Here is a 10,301-nt window from a genome sequence, read left to right on the forward strand (position 1 = left end):
CTGTTTAGGCCACTGTTGATCTTACAAGGTGGGTTACCTGCTCTGAGCCTGACCATAAATATGAACTTTCTCATAAGATCACTCAAACTCAATGAGAAACACAAGCAAAATTTTAACCCAAAAAAAATCTTCTCGACTATTAAATTCTTACTCCTGAGTTTATTAACGTTACTAGCTTTATTACTTATATCCTGTCAATTTTATAAGGTTGTTTTCTCTTACATTTCCCAATGTGTAACTAGGCCTACAAGAAGATTGATGATGGCAAAACATCTTGAAGAAATACAATTATTTTATGCAGGGGTATAAATTTTATGTAACTGTGATTCTAGGTATGGGAATGAGCAACGAAGGGTAAATATTTCCTGGATCATAATAGACTAGTAAGATAGGCAATCCAGAGAACTTTTAGTATCAACAGGGCCTGATAAAAACACCTAACACCTTGAATGGCAGGTCAGAAGATTCTTCAACCTGAACTAGGAATGAGCCATCTTAGCACCAAGGGACAAAATTGGTCATGAAATGTCTCTCAAAATATTGGTCGAATTTAGGACCAAGGGGGAGCACTGTCAATGAAAATACTACAATGTGAATGAAAAGACTGCAACCATGTCAGTAAACAAAGAATGCTGAAACCAAGTCATCAGCAGCTGCCACCACCCCCCAGCGAGGACAGGCCTGCAGCCCAGCCTCTGCAGCCACTCACAATGGTGCCCTCTGAGGGGAGTCAGAATTAGAAAGGACAGGATACTGGCCCTAGATAGCTAGGTGCTTGTCAAAGGAATGAATTCAATGAGCCAAAATGTTTGCTTCCTCCCATACATAGTAAAGCACTAAATTCCTGAACTTGAGATGCCTGGTTTTCTTTAGATAACAAGCAGTCTTTTATTGTTCCAACTACCTGGTCTTTGTTGTGAAGTTCCTATATAATCCTAGCTCCTCCCATACTTCTTAGGAGCAGTCCCACAGACAGATCTGAAGGCTGTCATCCCGTCTCGAGTCTTCCCGACAAATAAATCATAACTCGTATCTTTCAGGCTGCACATTTATTTCAGTCGACAAGTCCCAGAATAGACACAACTCATCAATTCTGTAATGGAACACACTGGATCAGGAACCAAAAGCGTGTTCTAGTCCCGAAAATCTACTGGTCCCTCTTTCTTCCTGTCATTATACAATCCCACCAGAACTCACTACTTTGCTGTCTGCTCATCTGGCAACCAAACTCAGAGAGAGTCAACTCAGCAGAGCGCCGTGCTGGGGAGAAACCCCCGCAGCAGCACTGCAGGCTGCCTGCCCTCCTGCACGCTCTGCTGACCCCTAGTGTCCTCCGTGGAGACCAGGCCAACAGAGCTGTTCCCAACAGCTGCAAAGTCCCACACATTAAATAAAAGCATCTTATTTTATACGATATGTTACTTATATACCCACCTCTGAAAACAGCTTTGCCAGAAGCCCAAATCTTCAACATTAAGCTGCAAAGGCAATTACGGTCCCCAAGGTAAAACAAGTCTTAAGACGATGCTAAGTCCTCCAAAGTCCTCTCCACGACCATCAACCAAACTGCCTGCAGGTCTGCAGCTGCAGGCGGCTACATGTCTGTTTTTTAAAACAACCCCTTCCTGCCCTCGGGCGCTACAATGTCCCTCTACACCCTCCCTTCTCAGGGTAAGAGCAGCCGCTGCAGAACCTTGCAGGGCAGCACAGACAGGACTGGACACAGAGGATCAGATCTAAACTAAACCTTCTGATGACACGAGCTTATCACTGTGTCACTTTACAGATGAAGATATATATAGAGAGAGGTGGGGTGATCTTGCTCAAAGTCACACAGCTCATAAGTGGCAAAGTCTATAACTCCACTTCTTCCTCCGGCGTGACGCCCCAGCTGGGACGCCCACAGGGTTCTCTCGTTCCTGCCTGACCAATCCTTTACTGTCACTCATAACCCACCACAGGATCGGACCCAAGGCTGGTTTTTCAGCCTCTTCTCCCTCTAGTTCCTCAGGAACAAGGCTGCTCAGGCCACTGTATGACTTCCAGTTTCCCAAACCCTCCGTGCTCAGGCTGGTCTTGCCTGTGCATCCAGCACCCTGCTCAGAGGCTCTTCCTCCCCTGCAGGAGGATGTTCCCACTCTCCGCAGGGACACCCACAAAGGGGAGCCCTCCTCTCGCCCTCAGCACGGCAGGTGTCCCAGGCCACATCCCGAGCTGCCCCATTAGGACTGCGGGTGCCCAGGTCTGCTAATTAGACCAGCAGCCTCAGAGCCAGGGATTATGCCCGGGTCACCCTGCAAACCTACTGCCCGCCTCACAGCCCCCAGCCAGCAGGTCACCTGGAAGTCACAGCAAGTGCCCCACCCAATCCAGAAGTCTCTTCATTTGCCAGCACCGCTGATGACTGGTCTCCAACATTTGGTCAGTTTCACACAAAACAGCAGCTTCAACTGTGAAGCGGGGGGTTTTCGCTTCTGCTCCCCATCTTTACTGGAAACGTCAAGGGAAACCAAAAGGCCTTTTCTCAACCCTTTTTTGATGACACCTTCCCACCCACAATACTCACATGCTCAAGAGCTTTGGGTCCATGTGGTTTTGTTTCCCTTATGCTAAGTGGCCCAAAACACTGCGGGATTCTTTCTCTTCTGAGGGTATTTGTACTGAGTTTGTCGGCTTTAATCTGTTTTTGTCTCTCTCTTCATTATCCCTAGCAGTTACTACTTCTCACTCCCTACAGCAGCCTCCCTCCCAACATCTAGTCTAGGAAATCAGCTGTGATGAGGGGTCCGGGGGCAGTCACAGAAGATGCAACTAAGGCACAGAAAGGCTATATAATTTGTCCAAGAAAATCAGCTTCAACCCCCAACAGTATGTGTCACGTCCCTCTGTTTAACTCTTATGCTATACTAGTTAACTTTTTATAGATTATAGTTATAAACAGATGAGGTATCAAAATACATACAAGGACACACATCAACTCTAAGATGTTCATTAACTCCACTATTTTGTTTCTATTTATTTTATTTCTATTAAAACAATTAGGAACCTCTGCAGTCAATATAGCAAAATGTTAATGGGTTTTAAATCCAGAATATAGAGGTGTAAGTGTATCATTACCCATACTTATTTGTATGTTCACAAGACAAAATGATTTGAAAGTCTCTCTCCCCTCCCCCTACCCACTACTGGCTCTCACCTGAGCTCCCAGACCACACATCTAACAGCCTTTCATTTTATCCACACCTGAACTCATCAGTTTTCCCCCAGAACTCTCTCTGCAGCTTTCCCTCCTCAGAGCACAGCAGGGCCATCATTTACCTCATTAATCCACCCAGAAACCTGGGCTTTACTCCATCCTACCTTCACACACATCATTAATCCTTTCCTTTTTATCATCTAAACATGCCTTCAATCTGTTCGCTTTTTCCCACCGACCATCATGCCGCTCAGGTGGAAGCCGCCAACACTGCCCACCTGGACTCACGAGTCTCCCAAGTGGCCCCCCAGCTGTTCTCTCCTACTTGAGACTCATGGGATTGTGTCACTCCAGTGCTTTTAAGACTCTTTTAAAACCCACAATTCTTAGAAGAAATTCCAAGTTCTCCACCTGGTGAAGGTATTTGCCATGAAACTGTCAGCTCAGGGAGGGCAGGACCCCCCTCCTCCTTGGCCCTCCCCTTTCCCCAAGGCCCCACCCTCTCCCCTCTGCTCTGTCCTCTCCCCCTCAGCCCTGCCCTCATGCACAGCGAGGGGCTCGGGAGGACCTGCTGAGCTACACCAGCCTGTATTCTAAACCTGGTCTTGAGTTCTTAGCAAACTGCTTCACTTATCCATACAAATCCAAAGTATATTAGAAAGATTTAAATGTTGAGCTAGACTATTGATTTGGGGATTTTGCACTAACAACCTGCAAGTACGTGTTCTAATGTTTCTGTCTTCTTAAACCCACATTCAGATTTAAGTAGTATTAGTGGAATGTCTTCGGAGTAAATGGGACTGTACTTTGACAGACTTTATATTTTATAACATGAACAACCCGGACAGGGTCACAAATGTAACCGCCTCACAAGTGACAAAAGACAGGTGAGAGCACAAAGCAACAGGTCGCAAAGATGGTAAGAACAATGTTGTTTCGCCCCCCCCCAAAAAAATTCCTGAAAGAACCAAAAATTGTTAATTTTGAATGTAAAAGTCTATCATATAGGAGAAATAAAATAAATAATCCTCTTCATCAGGATTTCAAGATCTGACTCCAGAATTTTTAGCATGCCATACTGAATCCTAGCACAGAAATATCAGATGGACTACTGGTGAGTAAGTTCCAGGAAATCTGCAGTAATTCCTCCACTTGTGTAAGGACATACACTCACCTGCTGAAGGTGAATGTAGACCGCCTTCTGGAGAAATTCGGAAGCTTCCAGGCTCCGCTTCTGGATGGCGAGGACACGGACAGCTTTGAAGTATGCTTCTAACTGAGTCACAGGCATTCTTACACTGCAGGGGATAAAGGAGGCCCTCAGTCAAGAGCAGAGATGTTCCTGTCTTGTCTCACAGGCCATGCCTCGGGGACTCAGTGCCCTGCAGCAATCTGGCTCCAGGCGAGGACCCGCAGTGTGGCCCACCCAAGCAGGAGGGGCACTGTGCTTGAGTAAGCCCATCCCCAAGGGGGCAAGAGGGGCTGGTGGGTTTGAGTGAACCTATAAATGCCCACAGAAATATGCCTGCATTCATTCAAGTGATACAAGCAACAGTAGCAGGCTATTTAACAAAATTTCAATTGTCAGTGGAAATTTTGCCATTCCTTTCCTGTTGTCCCCTGCACTCTGAGAAAGGCTTAGGCTCTCTCACACCTGCAGCTCTGAAGCAATAGTTGTGAAGTCATTTTACTTTGCTGCAAGTGTCCTCACTCCCCTTGTCACTTTGTCTGTCCTCCCTTTACACAGTCGGATATCTTCCTGGATCTCTCCCTGAGTTCCTTGCTCCTCCTCCTCAGATCCTGGGATAAAGGACAAGTGAAGACACATGACCAGAAAAGGCACTGTGGACTTGACCGAAGTCCTCAGTGACCCCTTAGGTTAGTGCTGCCCACCCCTTACCTTCGATTCTCAAGTTTCTGCCAGGGTGACATCCAGCCCAGAGAGGTGGCTCAGGCCAATTAAAAGCTATGTGGCTTGGTCAAGGGGACAGGTGCAAGCAGGAGCTGGTTCCGAAGCCAGGTCCCACCCCACGTCTGCTCCCTTCTCTCCTGAGGCCGTGCTGCGAAGCACTCAGGCTCCGTGATCTTATTTCCTTCTCTTCTACTCTACTCCAAACACTTTCCTTTTCCTTTTTTCCCTAATTATCTCCAGCTGGAGTGATTTTTCAATCGCAGTATCTGAAAAAATTTCCTGCAGCCGAAAAAGAGGTCTCCAGAAGTCAATGCCCATATGCTGGTTCCTGAAGAGAGCCCCTGGTTAGGGGGACCCTCACCAACAGTCACGGGGCATCAGACATGTTGCACGGTCGGCCACCCCCAACAAGAGTTTGCTGTGACCCCTATGCCCGCAAAGCATCCCTGCTCACAAAAATATAGTTGGCCCACTTATCGGTTATGAAAAGCAAAAATACAAAATTGCTCATGTTTCTTACAAAAATTATCTATGAAGCGGAAAAGGGAATTGTAATAGAAAAGAACAATTTTGACGCCATGTTAGGTCTGTTCCTTTGGCTTTAACCCTGTGCCCTGTTTTCTAGGCTCAGACTTGCTAGCTCTGTACCTTTTGTAAAAGAAAGTTGCCTTTAGCCTGAAATCGACAGGAGAGCCAATTCTCCGGGCCGTGATCTTTAAGAATGTTAGCTCATCTGCACTTATGTAGAGATGGCAAGATGCAAAATAGAGAATAACCTTTGTTTTTTTGGAGGTTTTATAGGGGCACCATGATTTGATCCACATGGACAGCTGCAAGAACAGCGGATTCAAAGGACAATTCATACAGCAAGAAGTCTGCAACAACCAATCACACCCCCGACCCTTTATAGTATAAAAGGAGACTGAATTCTGACTTGGGGAAGATGGTTTGCCAGGACATCATTCTGCCATCTTCTGGGTCTGCCAGCTTTGCAAATAAAGTCACTATTCCTTGCTCCAACACCTCATCTTCGGTTTATTGGCCTGTCATGCGGCGAGCAGAACGAGTTTGGACTCAGTAACAAAATGACTGCATTGGAGGTAGTATGTCTCCACTGTTTCCTAGTTTCCAATATGTAACATGCACATCATTTATGATCTAGTGCAAATAATTCATCAAAGACAACCACAAAAAGAATCTATACTCACCTAGCTATCAACACTGAAGTCACAACCTGTCAATTTTGCATGCTGTTTAACAACACAACCGAAAAACCTAACATAGGGGGTTGATTCAATGGAAATAAAAGTATTTCTACTCCTACAAAACTTTTTCTTTTGTTTTCTATTTTATTTTGTTTTGCTTATTGAAAGGAAAATAAATGTCAAATCATTTTATTTGATTTATTTTTGTTATACTTACATATTTTAAATACTACAAAGAGATTTAAATTGCAATAAAAAATTGTTCATTTATTAGTATACATATATATACACAATCAGTGGGGATTAGGAAAGGAATGGGCATTTACTAAAAATCCACTGTAATCCAGTCTTTTTCAAGCATATCCTGGAATATCAGCTCTATGATACGGGGCGCCCCACCCTCATTCTCACTGATGAGTCCCTTAGTATTCAACTACGAAGGCACCAGCATAGAGCCATGTGATCAGTATTTTAGGAATAAATGAGGGAAGTAGCTCATTCAATTCTAAAACAAAAACCCTATAATAAATACTGAACTTATTTGCAGATAAGAAAATTAGACCCCAAAAAAGTAAAGTTTCTTCCCCAAGTTCACAAAGCTAATAACTGGAAAAGGCAAGATTTGAACTCATCTGCCTGATTCTGAAAACTAAAGTGGAAATTCCATTCTACTGGGAAGGGTCCAGCAGCACAGCCTATCACCTTATCTTTGTTCAGATCTCGCTTTAGACAGCCTGAGACAGCACCCCATTCCTATGGAACTTGAGGGCAAACGATAACAATAAGGATTTTATGTCCAGTAGTTTTTTAGGTCTCACTTATTTAAAGTGTCAACAGGTCAGCAGAAAAACTCTGGGAAATATGAGTGGGTCCAGAGATTTATGCTGATTAGAAACTCAATCTATGAGGACAGAGTGACCTTCCCATGAGAGGCCACATGGACATAAACTAAAGGCAGCTGAGCAATGAAAACTAGCAAGACCCTGGAACTCAAGCAAGGAGGATCCCTACCATCCCCCACCCAATTGCCTCTTCACCCACTTGGGTACAATGGCAGGAGACCCAGGTTCTTGTCCAAGTTACACTATCATGGATTCTCACCCATAAAAAGTTACGACTCTATGCTGTCTTAAGTCCTTTCCAACTCAAATATGATGACACCAATATCTCAGCAGAATATCTGTGTCTCCACTTCCTCTCTTCTAATAGGAGAATATTTCTATGGACACAAAGCAGAAATCCAGTTTAAGAAACCATGCACGAAGCCAGGCGAAATTCTGCTTAAGAGACTTTGCTCTCACGCTCAGTGAATGAAAACTCAGAAAAATTGGTCCTTCTCCCTCAGCAAATGGGAGGTAGGCTGATTGTGTGTGTGTGTGTGTGTAAATCAAATACAATCAAGTCTGGGGTGGTACAGATTTTTTTTTTATGTCACTGTCATTTCATGGGGATGAGCCAACATTTAAAGTAATTTGAATCTAGTGTTCTGAGGGATTCTTTGTCTCTTTTGGTGGAGAAGGGGAAAGGGGAGAGTAAAGGAGGGAAGAGGTAAATGAAGCAAAGGAGTAAGAATACTGCTAGTAAAAGGCAAGACGTTAATTTTGTTCCTCATTGCATCACACATAAATTAGGGACTGGCTTTCCCCCGATGTCTTATCGAGCACTGAGTTGCAGAAGAGACGAGAGCCCATTTCTACTTGAGCTTGTGACAGTATGTGACATTTTATAGATACAAATAATTTACCCTGATCAAACACTATATAGCAGCAGGCTAATTCTCCTATTTTGAGAGACAAGAAAACAAGAGTTCAAGGAGGGTGTATAACTTGACAAAAGTCAGAGGACCAGTAAACTAAAGAGGATGAATTCAAACTCAGCTCCTAAGGCAGAGTCTGAACTTCCCACTCCCAGGACAGGAAAACCCTTAACACACAGGTTCCCCAGCTCCAGTGCATTGTTCCTGACACCAAGCATTTCCCATGGCGATGGTCTCCAGGTCTCACAGACACAGCGCTCTGTGCAGCCAATGACCTTGATCGGACCTTGATCATCTACCTACCACGCCCACCAGGCTTCACCATATAGGCAGGAGAGCTGGCTTTCAAGTGCATACAAAGCCACCCCTGGTCTAACCTGGGCTCTTCTGCGGCTTCTCCAGCCTGAAGGCAGCCATGAAACTGCTCAGTTTGTTCATGAGCCACACTGTCTCTCTCCATCTGTCTCCCCACCTATACTACTTAGTTATGACCATTTTGATAATCTTGGAAACAAATTTTTTAAAAACAGAAAAGAAAGGGCTCTGGAACAAGTACTTAACACTTACAATTTTAAATGACAAGTTACAAAGTGAGTATTTACAAAACGAATCTGCCTTTCTAGGTGTCAGTTTTAAGCAGTTAAAAAATATATAGCAAAAAATTCTCACTTACAAAATTAACAAAACATAAACAATGATCTGGACTACACTCAAAAATAATGTCCATGTTCTAAACGGAGAAACTACAGGACTGTACTGAGGGGTAAAGTAAGAGGTGTGAATGTAGAGAGATCAACATATTGCATGGAGGAAAGCAGCTTTCTAAAGATGTAAGTTCTCCTAAAAATAATTCAAAACTTCTAAAAAAAAACCCATGAAACCTCCAATCTGATTTTTTTTAACTTGAACAAAATATTTAAAACTATGCAGGAATAATAAAGTCATAATACTAGCCAAGAAAAATTGGGATGGAAGAAAAGAATAAAAAAGAATCACACTGTTAGATATTAAATAAACTTTAACAACATGTAATATATGGTGCCGGAGTTAGAAAGCATAGATTGACAAAGGAATCATGAGCTCGAAAAGAGACTCTAGTGAATGTAAGTCTTTTGTACAGGTGGGATTTCAAATTAAAGAATAAAGAATGACTTCAATAATTGTCCTGGGACAATCAGAGAGTCACCTGAAAGAACAAATTGTATTCCTGTCATAATGACCACAAGAAAACTTACAGAAAGTGATGTAAATGTCAGAAAGTACTAATAACAGCAAATGCCACTCTTTGCTCTATTAACTCAACGTACCCTCAGTATAACAAGTACCATTATCATCTCCATCTTAGAGATGAAAAAAACCTACGGAAGAGATTTATTCATTGTAAGAAAGTATTTCTAAGAATAATACCAAAGATAAAACCCATAAGGAAGACATTTACTATCTCAAGAATATTTTGGGCCACAACAACAACAAAAAAAAACCTCCTGAACAAAGTGAAAGGCAAGCAATGTCAAGAGAAAGCTCTGTGATACATGTTGATGAAGACAAGGGGTTAATGTTCATAACATACAACGAGCTGTCACAAAGCAACCAGAAGCTCCCTCACTTAAATGTGTGCAAAGGACAAAAGGGATCATCCATTTTAAAAAAAAGTCAAATGGCTAATGAGTGAAAAATTCTCAATACCTCACTGGTCATCAGATGCAAACTAAAACAATGAAAAAACACTTTTGCTCATCATATTGGCAAATATGCAAAAGATATACAAGCTGGTGTCCATCTGTGGGAGAACAAACTGTGAGCGACATTTTTGGAGGGCGACATGTCAATGAATATGTAAACTCTGAAAAAGGTACATACACAATGACTCAACTCCAATTCTAGGAATCGTTTCCTTTAGGGAAAAAAAACTAAAATCAGTCCAAAAACATGTACCTATCAGGGCATTTACACAGCACTGTTTACAATGGTGGGAAGAAAAGCTGAAGTGAAATCATATCCAGCGATAGAGAATTGGTTACATAAGCAATTCTACATCTTTTCATTCCCCACTGGAGAAGGAATTTCTAGAGTCACTTGGAAGGAACCTGTGATGAGTGTAAACGTCACATCCAGGGAGTAAATTCCCAGAAGCCTTATCTAAGGGAATACTCATACAAGATCACAGGAATGTCTATACAAGAACGATGTCAGTCAAACATACTTTCTGACAGTGGAAAATGGAGAAAACCT

General features: G+C 43.0%; 1 long non-coding RNA gene across 1 annotated transcript in view; it reads left to right on the forward strand.

Moving 5' to 3' along the window:
* Positions 1-10,301, forward strand: part of LOC116280297 (uncharacterized) — an 80,572-nt gene that overhangs the window by 41,942 nt on the left and 28,329 nt on the right. The window lies entirely within an intron of this gene.

The sequence above is a fragment of the Vicugna pacos genome, chromosome 1 (assembly GCF_048564905.1).
Source record: "Vicugna pacos chromosome 1, VicPac4, whole genome shotgun sequence".
Lineage (NCBI taxonomy): Eukaryota > Metazoa > Chordata > Mammalia > Artiodactyla > Camelidae > Vicugna > Vicugna pacos.